Below are 18,506 nucleotides of genomic sequence, written 5' to 3'. Positions count from 1 at the left end.
GGGTGTTGGTTGTGGTGTGTGTTTGGGATAATGACCAGAGCCTGGGGTCGCGATCATTTATTGTAGAACATTCCAGATCACCATATTAAATTCATGGCCACTGATTCTATAAACTTCCACCATCTTGGATAGGTACCACATGCTCTAGAATTTAACTTATGAAATCGTTATATTGGATTTATTAAATGCGTTAAAAATTAAAAATCACTTACTTCATTTATTAATTATAACGAAAGAAATACATTAAAAAATTAAATCTAAATCACTAAAAAAAATTTAATAACATTTTCAAAGAACACATATGTCATTGAATACGAAGTACTCGGTTTGAACTCGGTGGGTGTTAATATAATATTAATTAATAAAAAGTAATAAAATATAAAAATAATACTTGCAAATGTAATAAAAGAGCACTTTCATCAACGCGTCCGATGTTCTCGGCTAGATACCGGCAAGGACAATGCAATAAAATAACCATTTTCCTATTGTATCCATCTGGGGATTAACCCCCTCCCCTTTTTAATTTTAGTTATTTTTATCACACCTTTCATAACGCAGCCTTTATCTCTCTAAATTCACGTTTATTGGTTATACCACCTTCTAATCATTTATTGAGTATGGTTGTGCGACAATTCCGACCACAGATAATTCCGGAAATGGGAAAATTCGTGACAATTTCGGCCACTGACTCGCAAAGCTATACCTTTTGTATACAGTCAGTGACAATTGCGGATATGTACACCTGTTGTTGGTTTGTTGACGCACTACAACCCTCTCCCCTCCCCCTCCCGCACTCTCCCCGTCCTTCACACCAAGCGTAAAGACTGTTTATCAATCAGTCAGTCTACGCTGCTCTTTCTTTGTTGACGCAGCACAACGTTGTGATGGAAGTTATTGAAACGGAGAAAGGGAAGCCTGCAGTGCTTTATGGTGGACATGCCTACCGAAGTAAGTGTGTCAATGCTGATGGTGCTGTGACGTGGGTTTGCTTGCAAGAGAGGACTAAAAACTGCAAGGGAAGATTAGTTAGTAGAAATATAGAAGTTTTAAATGTGTCAGATCAAGAATCTATTCGAGACATTGCTAATCTTGACGTGATGAAATCTGTCTTTAGAGCCACGAAAAAAGTACGAGAAGAGTGTGTTACCGTGGCAAAAGTGTACTCTGACGAATTGGGCACTTTACACGATAAAGGATACGAATTCGTGACTGAATTACCACATGCGTCGTCAGTTAAGCGGACTCTTTACCGACATAAATACCAGGCACATGGGTCATTAGCAGAACCTACTGAACGTCAGGATGTTGTGTTATTAGAAGAAGGTTTAAAGATGAGCGATGCCAGTAACTTCCTTTTAACATATAACGGGAGAGAAGACAGAATCAATGATTTAGCTGGTGACAGGGGGAGAAAGTGCCTCAGAACTCAATGGCACTATTTCATGGATGGTACATTTCGGAGCTGCAGCAAGCAGTTCACACTGATCTATAATATGCATGTAGATATAGGAATCAATGAAAAATAAACAAACGTAATTCCTGTTATTGTTGCTTTGCTTCCCAACAAGAAGAAATAAACTTACATTCATCTGTTTCGGTTGGTGATGGAGAGAATTCCAGAGTGGAATCCTCAGACAATAAACGTGGATTTAAAGTCAGCGGCCATATCGGCACTCAAATAAGTATTTCCTTCCGTTGATATAAATGCTTGTTTCTTCCACATGAAGTGCCTGTGGAGGAAGGTACAAAGCGTAGGTTTAACGAATGAGTATAAAGAAAATGAAGAAGTGAGACTCAGCATCCGGATGTGTGTAGCTCTGGCTTTCCTAAAAACTGAAGATGTATGCGAAGGGTGGCTCATAATCCATGGAGAAGCACCCTCAAACTTAAAACTAGAGGAGTTCTTCGATTACTTCAGTGACCAGTGGCTTGAAAATGACATCATACCTGTGCAGCTATGGACCTGTTATAAGCGAAGGCACCGAACCAATGATGCAGTAGAGGGTTGGAACAGTAAAATAAATGTGTTTCTTGGTAAATCCCACCCGAAGATACAATACGTTATATTTTGCCTGAAAAGTGAAGTGGAAAAGGCCAACATTATGTACATGAGGATGGAGATTAATTTAGAAGGGAAAAAAAGAAAAATGTTTTACAAGAATATCGACGAAAAAATTTGGATGAGCCAAGAAAATTACGAACACACTGGAGACTTGAAGAAACATCTCAGAACCATAGCCTATGTACAAAATTTAGATTAAAATTTCAACAGTGACAATGTGTATTCACGTTGATTTTAAATATCAGTATTAAAAAACAAAGAACCAATGGCAAAAAATTGATAGAGCGTTGATTTTAAATATAAGTAATAAAAAACAAAAACTAAAGACAAAAAAAAATTATTGAACGTTGATAAAAATATTATTTAAAAAATAAAAACCCAAAGACAAATAAAAAAATTGATTTTAAACATACCAAAGAAGGTTTGACTTAAAAGTGAGAGAAGTAATTCCCCCCCCCCCCCCCCCCCAAATTTCTTTATTTTCTGATGTTAGATGAGATGATGATTTAGCTGTCCGGAATTGTCACTGGACGTGTGTTTGTCATTGAGATTATGTTTATCTGTTTGCCGGAATTGTTGCTGTCCGGAATTGTCCTGATACCATTGACTATACCCCACTATAAAGAATCTCTAACTGAAATTCTATTGGATATTTAAAATACTATTTGCTACTCTCCCTTCTTTATTTGATTTTGCTCAATGCCTAATTAAATATGAATGACTGTTCTCACATTTATTTGATTTCACTTATCCCCTGATTATTAAAACCTATAAATACTAATTCGAAGGCCCATAGACTTTTAGTTCGCAATGGTTCATCGCCTCATATTAGATGTTTATGATGGAGACAAGTGCAGAGACAGAGTTCAATACTAGCCGCAGTCCTTTGAAATTCGGTAATGAGATCAAGACCATAGGGGATCATCGACCGTCTGTCAGCGCTGCCTGAGTACCAACGCAGCCCGCCATGTCAACAGCTGTGTACCGAGAAGATAATGAATATTGGTTGTCCCAAAAGTGTTAAGTATAGCTGCAGTTTTAGCGTCTGGCAAAGTACTTTCTGTAGTGCTACTGAACAAGGAAGATGGGCTGTTGTACTTGCCCAATAAATTTATGTTCATCTACGCCCCACACGAGATTAAATTCATCTTCGAGAATCTACCACCACATGAATTATCGCAAAACCGCCTTCAATTCATTATTCGCCAGTAATCAAAGCCACCTAGTGGATGTTCCTTTCTACTTTATTGTTTGAAATTTATTATTCGCAGTCGTTAAATATCCCTCTAATTGGTTATTCATTTCAACCCTAGCAATACAATGAACTCGTGTACACAAATTATTAATTGCTTTCTTTTAAGTTTCTGCCAGATATTTATTCTCCATACTCTTTTATTTGTTAATTTTTTATATTTTTTATATTTTCTCACGAAGTCATGAAACATACAATTTGCTATCAGAGATTGTATTAGTTCAGCCTTTTTTTGTCTATTTTATCAGGTAGGATATAGTTCCAAAAATAAACATACAATTACATATCACACATACTAATATTCGTTTTTGAAACATATACAATTCAAATAATAGTTTTTCTTAGTTTTACACATGGGGGCGGGGGGACATGGCACATGTGCTCCTCCGAGGCCCCATCACCAACACAACAGCCAAAATATGAAAAATCGATGCCCCAATGTCCCACGCAATGCACGAAACCAGGACCTCTCCCATCGGTGAGTGATGACACCAGAGCACAAGAATGTTTCCCAACAGACCCCAGTGTGCTGAAGAAATAACTATTGAGATCCTTGGCATGGCAGTTCATGCTTTGCTAATAACCCTACCATATATCAATAGTAATATTGCCTTAAAGACATGCTTTGAAAGCAATTATCCCTATTTTTTTATTCTCCAACTGATCTGTTATACCGGTGGCTAAAATCTCTGCATTCAAACCTCATTGTATTTGCAACTGTCGGTTCGGGACTCAGCCAATGCAAAATGTTTGTACAAAGAAATACCGCTGGTGCCACCTGCATTTATGTTTCTGGACCAACATGGCCACCACCAACAGATAATTTCACAATTGTCATCACCTCCAATTCAAGACTTGTTTGAATACTCTCATGCAACATGTTTGTCAATAACCTGTTGACCTATATCACCACTTTCTACTTCTGGGGGCTATGTTTGCCAACACTAATTTTTACCCCGTCTTCCTGCATCTTTCTGCAGAACCGACTTGCTCCTACTACTGCTTACAATACTTCATTGAAGCAATTTACAAATGTTTATACTTATTAAGTAAGGCTTATCTATCGCATTGGTTCCCATATCTTCTTTGATAACTATATATATCGTCTGGTTTCCCAGTAATATGCAGTATAGCCTACTTCTCTTTTCTATCAGAACTGCAAATATAAGACATCAAAATTTCAAATAAAAATGGGTCTACGGTTGTATATAATATGTATATTCTGAAGACACTACATTTTTTTTAAAATTTAGAATGTTCGTTTTGAGGTAAATGATAATAATTATTGGTAGGAATTTTTAGTCAAAAATAGCAATCGCCGGCTAAGTAAGGGGTGAGTGGCCCCCACACGCATTCGTTCCAAATTTTGGCCAAACGTTGCGTTTGATGGGTTACAAACTCACCCCAAATTTCAACCTTGTAGCTGCACTAGAACAAAGATAAAAATACCACTAGTAATTTTGGTGAAGATATTTTTCTCAGTATCTACTGGACCGATGTTTATAAAATATATGTTGTAAATATATTCAAGGTGATCAACAGAAACAATCAAGAACCTAATTCCACGAACGTAACTACCCTAAAAAAATTATTTTAGTTTTCACGATTTTTTTGGTCACTCGCTAACGAGACACAATTACCAGTTTTTTTCTATTAGACAATTGGACATCTTTCTACAACATATAATTTTTCCAAGTCAATCGAAGAGGTGGAGCATAGTTAAAAATTTAAAATACATTTATTTCAAACATTTTATTTAAATTTTATTAAGATTTCTTACAATCTAATTATTCTTTCGATCAATTTTTGTTGCTGTCACTTACGTCACTGGCCGATGAAGATTTTCACTGCTTCCCTTAATCATCGTCGCTATCATCATTGATGATGGCAGTTGTATTTTTATTGTGAACAATTTACTCAGGATCGCAGCTGGTCGTAAAATCTTGGACAAATATCTTCCATTTACCAGGTAATATATGATTGCAGCTACGTGAGAACAGAAACCGACAGTCCACCTCCCATTGGCGCATTTACAATAATGTCTTGTGATTCCTTTTGTGCCAATACTGTGAGGGGTATACTCAACGAAGCAGCGATAAACCTTCCTGGATATGTGGCGAGACTGAACTTGAAGCTTCAAAACGTTTGATTTATCTTTGACGAATTGTATATTTACGTTCCCAGCTTCGTCAATCATTTCTGCAAGATATGATATGGCTTGTGAAAACCGGTATGACCCGGTGAACATAATTTTTAGCTCTCTCACAGTCATTTCCGGAATATCAAGTAGATCCTCCGATGAAATACTTTAAAAATTTCTTGTATTAAGAAGCCATCTTTTCTCTTCGGCCTCAATCGCTAAAATATTTTTGACACTGTTCTGAATTTTCTTTCCCTCTAAGACTTCATCTGCACATTCTGCTTTGGATGTTAAACGCTTTCCAAACTTATCGTGCATAAATGATGCAATTCTAAAGTAACTACCCACTTTTGGAAGTATTTTATTATATAATATTTTTTTTATCGAGGAGTTGATATTTCTGTTTGATTATACCATAAACAGATTCCACTAGCCAACGAATTTTTGTCACGAAGCGCGACTAATTTTATTCTTGAACTGATAACTGAGAAAGTCTCCTGTAAGTGCTGGCATCAGTACTCTAAAACCTTTCGTTTCTAAGTGAGATTTCACATCACGAAAGCCACGGTCCAGAACAAAAGTGTATTTTAATTTCCTTAACTATGCTCCACCTCTTCGATCGTCTTGGAAAAATTATACGTTTTAGAAAGATGTCAAATTGTCTAATAGAAAAAAAAACTGGTAATTGTATCTCGTTAGCGAGTGACCGAAAAAAATCATGAAAACTAAAATATTTTTTTCCGGTAGTTACGTTAGTGGAATTAGATTATTTATTTTTTATGTTAATCACTTTGAATATATTTTTTCATAAACATCGGTTAAATATATCCTGAGAAAACAAATCTTCGCCAAAAATAACAGTGGTATTTTTATCTTTGTTGTAGTGCAGCTACAAGGTTGAAATTTGGGGTGAGTTTGTAACTCATCAAACGCAACTTTTGGCCAAAATTGGAACGAATGCGCCTGGGGGCCGCTCACCCCCTACTTAGCCGGCTATGGCCTTTATTTTACCACTTAAAAAATCATGACACTATGTATTCCAACAAAATATTTTACAGCAACAGAAAACTGTTAGTTCTCTCATTTTTTTCCAGACAAAGGCCTCACATTCAAAACCAAGTAGGCCCAAACATATGGAATAGGCAAGTATAAGCGAAACACACACGAAATTCTAATATTTGTCACAATTGAATACTAATTTATTTATGTGTGAAACATCCTTAAAATCACACAGAAACATACGGGTACCAGAACAAAAATTTGTACTGTAACGAAAAGGTCTATATCGTCTTGCCTTAATAGTTCCCCATACTATTAGCCTTAGAGACATAAGTGCTGTGTCATTATTTAACATATATAGTCATCTCACTGATACGACCTGGAGTCTGCGTCGCGGGCGGGCGGGTTGGCTGGGACGGGGAACCGCGCAGATTGATTAAACCCAGCTATCACGCTCCTTTCTATTCAATGCAGCTCACGACTCAGACGTGATAACGCGGTGATTCGTTTATTTAGATTGATCGATTTAAGCCAAAAATAGTCTATTTTGGACAAAATTTTATGTAAAATGTAAAGTAAAACTATATAAAATATTAAATAGGTTAGGCCATCCTCAGCCCATTCAATAGCCAGCCGAAAATATAAATCACGCCTATAGTTAAAAAGAGGAGGCTATAGGTCACACACATGCACCCTAGTGTCCGGCGCCAAGCGAGCGAGACTGTTTCGGGAGCATCGCAAATCTGCCGCGGCATGCTCAACGAACAACGCCGACTCAGCGAACACCTCTACTGCTGTTGTACCAGCACCAATGTACATATAAGTGAAAATAGCACCCACACATCTGTCGAAGATGTCTCCGAACTAAGGACAGCAACTAGTTTTGATCGACTCTGCTGCTTCCAATGCACAAAGTTTGGTGGCTAAAGCGGGAGACATTGAAAAAGACAGCATACTGCATAATTCTGACTATATTTCAACTAGTGGGACTTGGATTGAAATAAAGATAGAAAGTGGCTCTCTTTAACCCCTCTTGGCATGAGCCCTCCCGAGATTCTCATGTCCTTCATTTTGAAGTACTTGATTTGTGGTAATTCTAACCATCAAAACGGGGGAGATTTATTTGATAACCCGGTGCCTTTTCAAGCCCCGGGGCCCCCATGGGCGCGGGTAACGGATGATTCCGTACACGCAATCGGAAATTGGCTAACCAGATAGTTGGCTGTGTCCTTAGCCCTTAGACCTTATCAGCATTACTGGTGCCGCATGCTGATCTCCCACATTATTCTGGGACCCCTCAAAACACCCAGAATATCCGTGGTCCGGTAGAGGCTTAACCAAACTCTCCTAGCTTACCGGACTAGTAACTGGAGCTGTTTCGCCGCTCACTGCGTCAGCTTTTCACGAGGTTAGGGAACCCCAACTCCAAGCTTGCCCTAAGCGATAAGCGTACCACTGCCAAGCATGAAGCCGACACCAATCGTGGTCCAGGGCTGTAGAGAAAACCTCAAGGGATCCTTTACCAATAAGAGGGACCACCCCGTACTACTACCAATTTCGGTGGTGCTGTCTTACGTGATAGTAGCCTCGAGAGGACCTCGGGGAGCGCATACCTCAGACTCTACCGATCTTCCTATGACCTCTGGAGATTCAGCTGTTAACCTAGTTGTGGCTGATCATCAACGACTAACCGGTGCAGATTAAGGCCACTGGATAGCCTCTGGAGGAACGAGGGATCGGTGCTCTTCCATGGGTTTCTCCACCGATCCGCGGGCTTTTCTACAGATTTAAAGCCACATGACCCAGTTGTGCCCCAAACCCACCACGGCAGACAGACACCATTCCATTTGGCAATATCTCTAAACAGAGACTGGCCTTTCTGGGCCACACCACCAGGGCTCAATAGTTGAACCCACCAGAAAGGTTTCAATCGAATCTACTGTTACCCACATATTCAGTCCATTCACCATTTCTGGTCTCAGCCAGGTAATTCAGGATACCCGAGGCGGAGTTATACTAGGCAGAGTCCTCTCGATGTCTTAAAACCACAAATTGGTGCCACGAGGAGTCTGAGGATTGCCATGAATTCAGAGAGGCTATATATTCGCATCTAAGCATCCTTTCCATAGTTCTGCTGGGTCATGTCTCGGATACTAGAACTCGAAACAGTTCCGACACCTCAAAAGAGCAGTAACCCGATACCCCCAATGGAGTTAGACCCACTCCCGACTGCTTGGATGGAAAAAACGAACACTGTGAAGCTCAATGGATTTGAACTAACTGAAATCAATAATATCTTAGACATCGTCCATCTACCTTGTTTGATCCATCGATGGCGCGAGTTATTGAAGCCAGAGGTTCTGCAATATACAGAAACCTACAAACATCCACAAGCTGCAGATAAATCATCGCCAATGCCATCAGTCCCTGCGGAAATTCCGTCTGGTGAAAACATAACGTCGGTGACATATGCCTGGTGGATTTGAAAGTTGAAGATCGTACACTGTGTATTCTGGGTGCCATATATATACATACATCTAAAAATATATATATTACAAAGCGTTTGCCGACGATGTTTAACAATGTCTTTGCCAATCGCTCCTTGGGAGACTCCAATCGTTCTATTTGATGACTTCAATAACGATCCACGACACAACAGCTACCTCTTTGACTTAATGAAGAATCAATATGACCTCAACTACGTGCCCTCAGAACCGACAACAGTGGGCAATACCACTATAAATTGTACGTTAACCAGACATATTAATGTTAATATTATGCCTATTATTTTATTTCTTATATCAAAGCCAATGTTAAGCATAATTGTCATCTAATATTAATATAAATAAATAAATTTGTTCCATTCATTGTCTGTTTTATATTTAAAGTTTTAGTATGCAGTCAGTGTCTCGATTTCATTTAAGTCCATTACACTAAGAGCGTCTCGCTAACATAGATGTTTCACGTTAAACCAATGGCCATGTGTCCCAACCCAGCCCTTACCTATTTTTTTTTATTTTTCTGAATATCTTCTAACATTTGTGAACTTTACCAAAATTGTTTTCCCATAGTTATAATTTAATTATGTTTGTGTGGGTGTAAGCGCTCGAAGCGTGTGGTCGGGCACCAATGGTGAGCTCTCTCTTGATCGCGGCGGCCGTGTATCTGATTCTCAACCTGATATGTGAATGATTGTAGTTTATGCCCTCCAGTGGCATTTCGTGTTCGGTTTGTGGTAATCCTACATTTGGCAGACAAAAGATGATTATATATCCCATCAAGACTCACAAATATGCAACACTTCAAACTGAATGTCAAGGCAAATCATCGCAACAAAACAACTCACTCCTTGATTCACCAGTAAGTAGGTTTAATTCTCCCAATATGTCTTGGGACTCACAAAAGTGTAATGTTACCAAAGGTAAACTGGAAGAAACTATACTCATTCTCAATAGTTATATGAATTATCTGATAAATCTAGCTAAAGAACTGAAAAAAAAAATACTGCACTCAACCCAATGATGGAAAGTGTAAAGATTGTAGTGGCTTCCATGCAATATTGCGAACTATGTGACTCGAATAAATGTGGTATTGAAGCAAGTGGACTCAGAAAAGGATGTACAGTCAGGCAGCTGGCAGCCTGCAGGCTAACACAAGTGGTACATTGTCCCATCAGACAACAGTTGTCCAGACAGCAGCATGCTCCCTTTCCACGGCAGAGGTCAGTCACGGGAGCTCACCACCGCCAGTAATTGGATCAGCATGATGCTGACAGCGCTCGGGCTAACTCTGACATACATCAATGTACTTTTTGTATCCCGTTTTGCTCCTGAAGTGAATGAACAAGATATAAATACTCATATAAATAATTATCTCAACTGTAACAACTTCAAGTCACGAAGATGCGTAGGAAGCATGCTTCGTATTCGTCTTTTCACACAGCTGTCGCCGAACAAGATTTTGAACATTTCAACAACACAGTGTTCTGGCCAGGCGGATGCCCTTTCTACAGACAACTCCAGCCTGAGTAAATCCACAATCACCTAACAGCTTCACTAGACATACCAGTCGCGGCGACGGAAACAAGAAAGAACAAAACTCCTGTAAGGCCGACGCCTAAGAAAGAACTTCCTGATATTGATACCCGGGGGTGGTGGAAGGGGGTGGGCTAATAAGACTAAAGGCTATACAATGACTGACGTCAGGTTAGAGTATAATTTTTACTAAGTATAATATACGTGGTATAATTACCAAATCATCCACCTTTTATAAAAATCACAATTATGTGCAAAGAGCTATTACATGCTATGCCTTACTGAAACCTGGTTAACTGAACATTCATTAAATTCACATTCTTTTCCACCTAACTATACAGTTTATCGTAATGATCGCAACTTAGAAGGCACGGGTCTAACCAAAGGTGGCGGAGTCCTTGCCGCAATAGACACTAACATTTTTTCGATAATATCTCTGAGATATTATTTGATTACTGATAAAGTTTAATCAATATGGGATGATTTATTTTTACCTTCTGGTAACAAAATTTTTGATTGTAAATACTTATTTACCCCCTAACATAACATCGATGATCTTTAAAAACTGTTTTCTATATATGGAATCCAAATTATCTTTATACTTGAAAAAATAATACTTGGTGGAGACCTCAATGTTCCGGGAATCAACTGGATGAATACACTACTACACAAAAACATGTTCATTACTACACAAAAATATGTTCATTACTACACAAAAATAAAAGTTAAGTACCTGGTAGCATCCACAAATTATTTCAACTTACATCAGTTCAATTTCCTACATCTCACATAAGTATTGTGTATACTAATAAATATAGGGTATAGCGGGGCTATTCTGATCACGGGGTAAATCCGATCATAATAAGAGAATTGGCAACACAGCAAGCCATGAACCGAAAGGAAACAATATCATCCCATCAGTCGCAAGCAGGGAGTCTTGGTGTTCAGGTGGTAAAAATTTTCCGTTGTTATTCTAAACTTTGCTGTGTGTAAGGAAGCGATTCAACACCAAGGTAAGTCACGCCATGCATTTTTATCACTCTATATAAAATCTCAGGTTCCAAAATAAGAAGCTACAATTACAGAAACGAGATATCTTTTAGTACTTTGGTTTCTTCACGTAGCATATTTACTGGAAAACAATATCCTTGTATCAGTTCTGATAAAAACTATTTTCCTCTTACAGTTTGGATGGCAAAGGTAAAAGTCGACAAAATGGAGCAATTCCGATCATGCTATTGGGGCTATTTCGATCACAGGAAATAATTTATTGCTCTGGAGAATACAGCACAGAAAGGATCGTATTTATCAACTAATCTTAAAAGTGATTACTCGACACTGCTCTATTGTCACGGTGCACGTAGCTGACAGAAAAAAGTATTATCTTAATGTTTCAAGGATAGCTGAGGGGACAGTTAGAGACCTAGCTGTCGCCAGTTTGTAGATACTGATGTTTATCTTTTCGACTACCGCACATTCCGTTGCGGTGATTGGTTTCACTGCCGATGCTTGGCGGGTCGCACCCTATATTACTCAAGAAAGAGTTGGCTGGTCGCACTTTGTGTTGGCCACACTTTAAATAACTCGCACACATTTTTTCATCTCGATGCCATAAAATAAAGGCATTACCAACTTGACATATATAAAACAAAAAAGTGTCAAGTTTGTACCTTGAAATATGACCATTGGTTAAATACTGTCAGAGTGTTTGTCATCCATAAATTTTACTGGTTCTTAGTACCAGCCGCTGTGTGCTGAAATCTAACAACTTTCGAAATGAGTCTTCGGGGACCATAGCAGCATAAGATTTCTCGCAACAATGTTTAGTTAATTACGGATTTTCTTAAACATCTTGATACTGAAATCTAATATTGTTATTAATAATTTATTTAATCTCCAAATCCTTTCTGGAATATGTGACGATAACAGAATTCCACACTACCCAAGTTATAACCGAGATAAACATTTTGATGTATTTTACTGAAGTGTTGCATGCATTTAAAACATCTCAAATGTAAATCAACACTAATATGTACTATGGTTGTGAATTTCAGATGGTCAGAAACTACAAAAGAAAGAACACCACTCTTCAGTGGTCCGAGGAGTCTATGTCGAATGCTATCAGCAGTGTCCTCCATGGAGAAACAACCATCAGAGCAGCTGCTAACTTACATCAGGTGCTATTCACCACACTTCAGAACAGGATCCAAAAAGTAAAACTACAGCAGTTATTAGGAGACAAAGGGAAAGAGTGCAAACATTAAGTTGGTCACCCACCTGTACTAAATGCTGAGGAGGAAGATGAACTGTGTGACAGACTGCTCAACCTGTCGAAAAGAGGCTTTGGTTTGACCACAATTCAGGTAAGAAATGCAGCATACATGTATGCTGAAAAGAAGGGTCTAAAAATTCCATGGAGCAATACCGAAAAATTGGCTGGTAAAGATTGGCTTGGCAAGTTCATGGCCAGACATCCTCAACTCTCTTTGAGGAAACCGGAAGGTTTGTCAAAAATGAGGGCAGATGCCATGGATGAAAAAGAATTTAACGACTTTTATGACCTCTTTGGTGATTTGACAAATGAATTAGAGCTCAGGGAGAAGCCAGAGAGAATTTATAATGTTGATGAGTCTGAATTTCCTTTAAACAATAAGCCATCAAAAATCATTTGTGAAAAAAGCCAAAGAGAAGTAATTAAATTGACAAGTGTAGAACGTGGGGAAAATGTGTCAGTAGTAGCTTGTTTCAGTGCTAGTGGGGTGTACATACCACCATTCGTGATTTTCAAGGGTGTGCGGTATCGAGAGTCATACTGTGCTAATTTGCCATCTGGATCTGTAGCAGCAATGTCTGAATCTGGATATATAAATGAGGACCTATTTCTCAGATGGTTGCAACATTTTCAAAAGCATAGACTCCCAGGGAAATGCCTTCTTTTTTTGGATGGACACGCATCACATTGTTCGCTTAAATGCCTGAACTACTGCAGAGAAAATAAAATTGAACTTCTCTGTTTACCACCTCATACCACTCATGTCCTTCAGCCTCTAGATCGCACACTATTCAAACCATTAAAAACTTTCTACCATCAAGAAGCAACCACATTCTTTCACAAAAACCCAACACAATCGATCACCAAGTCTGACTTTGGAAAGATTTTCACAGCTGTGTGGAACAAAGCTGCATCCCATGGGAATGCTACTAAAGGGTTTCAGTGTACTGGTCTCTACCCATTTAACCCTAAGGCTATCTCGATGGATAAATTTCTACCCTCTGTAGCTTTCCGAGCTGAATCTCCTTCTGCATCAACAAAATCATCCACCATGCAAAATTCAGGTCCTTCATCTGATGTTTCTCTTGATCATGTTCAAAGTAAGTCACACAGCCAACATTCCCCGTCCAAACACACAGTTTTCTCCAGTTCCCAAGCTTCATCCACCATGTCCATATCAGCTTATACGTCCAAGTCTCCCAGTGAACAGAAACTCATTGGATTTAATGACATCATTCCAACCCCAAACAAATCATCTACAAATAGGAATGCACCGAAACAAACCAGAAAGCAGAAATCTCGACATCTGACATCGGATGGAAACATCAAGGCAACAGCAGAAAAAGTTAAAATTGCCACATTAAAAAAGAAACAGATAGATTGCATAGTGAAGAGACGAAGACTGTTTGCAGAAAATGAAATGGACTCTAGTGGAGAAGAAATCCTCTTCATGAAAGATTCGAGTGACACACCATGTGGATTTTGCAACAGAAGATGGAGTCAGTCTGCCAACAGAGGGGACTGGATCAAGTGCCAGAAATGTAGAAGCTGGTATCATGAAATCTGTGTGGGTGCCAAAGGAAAGAAACAATTCAGATGCGGTAAATGTGTGTGATCATGATTGCCCCACTATGATCGGATTTACCCCGTGTGTGATCGCAATTACCCCACTTGTTTTGTGAATCCTGTGATATCACCTTTTAAAGAATAATTTGTTTTTAAATTTATATGTGCCATTAATTACCTTTTTCATTCAAGGTATATTAAGTATACATATTGAAGTTTATGCTCATGTATTTTCATTAACCTAATCTTATTTTCAACAATTGATTTTCACAACACAATTTGAAGTGATCGGAATTGACCCTCTCTACCCTATTCACCAAGTGGTTAAGAGCGATTACCCTATAGTTAAGGTAGTTATCCTGCAATGATATGTACTTTTCATTCCAAGTGTAATCCGTCACAAGATAATGAGAGAACTTTTTCTTACCGTCACTTTGCAATGGGAGATTTTCCATCCTTGTATTCTGAAATAAACGCTGTTGACTGGGAACCCATTTATGACATGCTTGAAGTCAACAATATGGTCGTTATCTAACATCTCAGATACAAACTTGTATTGAGCAGAATATCCCCCTTTTTACTTGTAAAACTTGTGAATATCCAATATAGTTTTCTAATTCTTTAATAAAAAACATTAAAATGAAAAATCGCCTCCATAAAATATACAAAAAAAAACCAAATTTCTGCTTCCTACAAAATATATTCTACACAATGTAAACTTGTTAAAAATTGGTTGAAATTTGACATACGATGCTGATTGGCTAACATAAATCATAAAATAAAGAAAATCCTAAATCTTTTTGGAATAAAGTAAGAACTATGAGAACTGGTTATAAAGAAAATTTTAAAATACAATTAAATGATAACATAATTTCTTATCCTTCAACAATTGCTAATCATTTGGTAATTAAGTTTAGAATATGTTTTTTAAATTTATAAATAATTGAAAACTACTAAAACGTCACCTAAAACATTTCATTATATACCTATACCCACAATTCCAAGTATTTTGGTTCTATGGGAGACAAAAATATTCAAAGCCAGCAAATTACCCGATTATGATGACATTCCCAAGTTAATTTTTAAAGGCTGTGGGAATATTTTGTTACAAACGCGAGAGACCAGTCAGCGATGCCAGGTTCGGAGCTGGCTGGCACGCCCACTAGAGCTCTCCTGCCCCAACAGCGCTCGAGCCGGACTTCCTTGGCGCGCTCCGAGACAGGGGCACCAAGTCTCCCCGACGACTGCGACTCCGCGATGTGAAGGACAGCCCACAGCTCTCTTCATAAACTGCCAGTACATCCACCCCTGTCACACTCAGTCTAGTTGGTGTGAACAAGTATTCCACAGTTTTCGCACCCAAGTACCAGCGAAACACAACAGATGCTCGAAGGTCTGAAATAAATTGTAGCGGGGAAATGTCCCAGTCGGTTGCAAATATACACTGCCATATTAAGCCTGTCTCAAACCAACCAACACTGATTGTTTCTCGTCACACACTCATGCTCATATGCCATTTGCAATCCCTTCATACTTTCAACTCACTACTTCCTACTCGCCCAGCGAGTAAAATTTGATACATCGACGACGAGCATTTTATGATATTTGGTGCAACTGGCAACCTCTCACAGGGCCCAAAACTGCAGAGCTACTTTTCACCAAAAAACTCGTCCAACGATTCCCCAACTCGCAGCGCGAGTTGGCACTTCAAATCGCTGGCGATTACCTTCTTAACTCTGTCGCGTTCACAGCACAAAACCCCGGGATCCCACGTCGACGATTGGGCTAAGTCCAATTCCAGAGATAAAGTTCTTCTTACAAATCACAAGACTAAGTCCAATTTCGACGATGAGTGCGCTGTCGGGCATAGTGACGTTCTTCGGGTGGTCTGGCGGGGCGGCGGCAGGATGACGTTCTTGGAGGCGTGCTTCTCACACTCCTTCACTCCCTCTCTCTGCTTGCTGTGCCCAGGTTGGATCTACATAATCTCCTCTGGTGTACTGCAAACTTCGTTCCCGAACGAACCAGAAGGTGCGAGTTCTCCTACTTCCACGGGGCAGAAAGAAGGGGTGGTAAAGTCACGTTATCAATCACATGATCATCACCACCACTCCACTGCCTCAGCCTAGGAGCGCGAAACATGATAAGAAATCTTGTCGAGAGGACAAGCCACTCGCAATACGCACATTTCGACGGGACTAAGAGCATCCAGAAGCAAATAAAGTTCAATACAAGAGAAATAAAACCTCCATTGAGGGCCATAAATAGTAACCACAACAAAGATGCTCCTGGTTTGATTCCCGGCGGGGTACAACACTGATTATTTATAAAAGGGATATTTGGTGGAAATAGTGAGTTTTCTATGAGTACTCTGTATACCACATCCATTCATTCTGTTTATGCTTCAATAGCAGCTCATCAGCTTTCACCGCCTGTATTGACTTTGATGCCGATGAAAAATTAGTTTCAATACATTAAGATACCATTCCAGAATTTGCCTGGAGTGATTTCGGACACACGTGGAAAACGAAAACAAGGATGAATGGAGCAGGACTCAAACCCGTATCTTCAAAAATGCAAGTTAATTTAATTTAACGCAACCTTGTCTTGCAAATATGGTATTAAATTCAATGGTTTTCTGTTTTATTCTTCAATCAAGTGCTCTTGACTTATTTAAAAAGTTTTATTTTATACCAAATAAATTTATGATCACTACATGGTGAAGGTTTACAAAAGCTAAAAAGTGGTCGGAAATTTGACTATGTGTATTAAGTCGACCCAATGAACTATTTCTATGTCTAAGACTTCAAATGCTTCGCTTAGTGCAGGAAACTATTCGCAAATAAACGAAATAGTCTTCATACTCGAAGAACTGAGGGAAGCCGGCTACATACAATGAGTCTAACCGGAATCACTCACTAACTTCATGCTCCTGCGAGACGAAAATACTTTCGTCGTAAAGTCATAGTTCGCGGAATTGATGATTTGTTCCATTCGCACCTTAATGTGATGATACAATATTCTCGATCGAATAAAGGTTCCAAGTACATGCTGACAGTCATAGATGTGTGTAGCAAGTTCGCTTAAGCCAGACCTGTACAATCGAAGACTGCAATCAAAGTAGCCAAGGCCATGGTCAAAATTTTGCGGGATGTTCGTGTACCATCGAACCTGCAAACGGATCTCGTTAAAGAATTATACAATGCGATCTTCAAGTCTTTGATGAAAAAGTATGACATCAAACACTACTCTATATTTAGTAATGCAAAGTCCTCATTGTCGAATGGTTTAACAGAACTTTGCGCACCAAGATGTGGCAACAGTTCACAACTAACAGAAATTACAAGTGGTTGATATCTTGCCAAAACTAATAAGCAAGTATAATTCTACAGTTCATTCTACCACAAAATAATGTTTAAAGATGGGAAGGATGATCACTTGCTTCCAACAGTGTTTTCCAACACAAAGAAGAAAGACCAATGAAAGCGTATGCTAAAGCCGGTGACATTGTGCGAATTTTCCAACAGAAAGGCTTCTTCGAGAAAGGTTTCACTGTGAATTGGATTTCCGAACTTTTCCATGTGACATATGTTCGTGAATTGGAGCCTAGGACCTACTATATCGAAAATTTAGACCACAAGCCTATTCGTGGTGACTTCTATGCTGAAGAGATTCAGCCTACTGTGTATCCCGATACGTAATTGGTGGAGAAGATTATCAAAAAAAGAAATGGAAGATCCTAGGTCAAGTGGTGGGGCTTCCCAGCGCACTTTAATTCGTGGGTAGCAGAAGCAAAAATCGAGAAATGCTATAAACTTTAGTAATTGCGTGTTTTTTTTTGTACTCGTAGTAGTGTAGAAGTTATGTGAGGCGCTGAAAGGCCAAGTGGTGTAAGTCAACTTTTGCTACAAATTGAGTTATACACAGTGAAAAACAGTTAAAAGTATTTTCTTTTAAATCGCATAGTGATTTAAGTCATAGTTCTGTGTATGATCACAAGACAGCAGCACAAAATATATGTAATAAATACAAATAAAGTTCTATTAATAGCCAAACTGGTGTAAGAGGACTTACATCACTATGCATCTTTCCAATATCTTTATTAAGAGATGGCAGCATAGTGCAAGGTAAAATATTTGCTAACTCAGACTGTGAGTGTAGAATGAAGTGTCATAGCAAAA

At 38.8% G+C, this 18,506-nt stretch overlaps 1 protein-coding gene across 3 annotated transcripts in view; it reads right to left on the bottom strand.

The window, feature by feature from the left end:
* The window catches only part of LOC134527313 (unconventional myosin-IXAa), a 651,966-nt gene that overhangs the window by 169,814 nt on the left and 463,646 nt on the right, over window positions 1-18,506 (bottom strand). The window lies entirely within an intron of this gene.

This window comes from Bacillus rossius, chromosome 1 (assembly GCF_032445375.1).
Source record: "Bacillus rossius redtenbacheri isolate Brsri chromosome 1, Brsri_v3, whole genome shotgun sequence".
NCBI classification, from domain to species: domain Eukaryota; kingdom Metazoa; phylum Arthropoda; class Insecta; order Phasmatodea; family Bacillidae; genus Bacillus; species Bacillus rossius.
The sequence above is the reverse complement of the archived record's forward strand: the minus strand, read 5'-3'. Positions and strand labels throughout refer to the sequence as shown.